Here is a 1,230-nt window from a genome sequence, read left to right on the forward strand (position 1 = left end):
CATCCACTTTGGCCTCCCAGAGTGCTAGGATTACAGGCATGAGCCACTGGACCTGGCCAACTCTGCCCTCATTCCCTGTATAACCTTAGTAAGATGGCCTGCCACTGTGCCTCAGTTCCTCTCAGGGGAAATACTGGTCCCAAACTTGAAAGATGGATCAAACCATTATTTTAAATGAATTTTTAAAAAATATGTAATTGTAGGGTGGTTACTGTTATTAACTGTCCAAACTCTCTGCCATATCCTCAGATCCAGCCTATTTATAAGATCAAAGGAAGAATTTTCAAGAACTACAACATAAGGGCCCAGCACAGTGGCTCACAGCTGTAATCCCAGCACTTGGGAGGCCAAGCTCACAGGTTCAAGACCAGCCTGAGCCAGAGTGAGACCCTATCTCTAAAAAATAGCCTGGCTTTGTGGTGGGCACCTCTATAGTTCCAGCTACTTGGGAGACTGGGGGAAGAGGATCACTTGAACTGAAGAGTCTGAGGTTGCTGTGAGCTAAGACGCTATAGCACTCTACCAAGATGACCAAGTGAGACTCAGTCTCAAAAACAAAAACAAACAGAAATCCTACAACATAGCATACACTTTTATTTTTTATTTTATTGGAAAGAGGAATGTTAAATAAGTAATGTATTCTCATGGTTTTAAAAATCAAAGAGTTCCAAAAGACATACGGTGAAAAATGTTTCCCTCTCACCACTGTTTTCCAGTTCCCCTCTCCAGAGACAACTTCATGTGTTATAATTTTTTACATATCTTTCCAGAAATAGATTATGCTTTTATACTCATGTATGTTTGTATATTTTCCTCATCTTTTCTCTCTTTTTTTTAAACTTGAATAGCAGCAAAATGTATGCACTATTTTGCCCCTTAGTTTTCTCACTAAGCAGTATTCAGTGAGTATAACCTCTGTAAGTTGACCACCCAAGGGACTGTAACAAACTGGTTAACATATGGAGGTGGTCAACATAAGGAAATATGCCTACTGTACATGCACCTACCTGTAATATGTACACGTGATACATTTCTGGGTCTACAAAAATTAGGTCAATTTGTGGTCAATGCAGGGAGTGGGCAAGTATTGAGATCTCTACTGTATATTGGAGGTAATTCCATATAATACATAGTGTTCTGCCTCTATGTATGAATGTACATTGATTTATTAAATCGGTTTCCTATTGCTGGTCATTTAGATAAAGTATTTTATAGGCTCGGCGCCTGTGG

Source organism: Otolemur garnettii, unplaced genomic scaffold (assembly GCF_000181295.1).
Source record: "Otolemur garnettii isolate 467f Iridium unplaced genomic scaffold, OtoGar3 scaffold00003, whole genome shotgun sequence".
Lineage (NCBI taxonomy): Eukaryota > Metazoa > Chordata > Mammalia > Primates > Galagidae > Otolemur > Otolemur garnettii.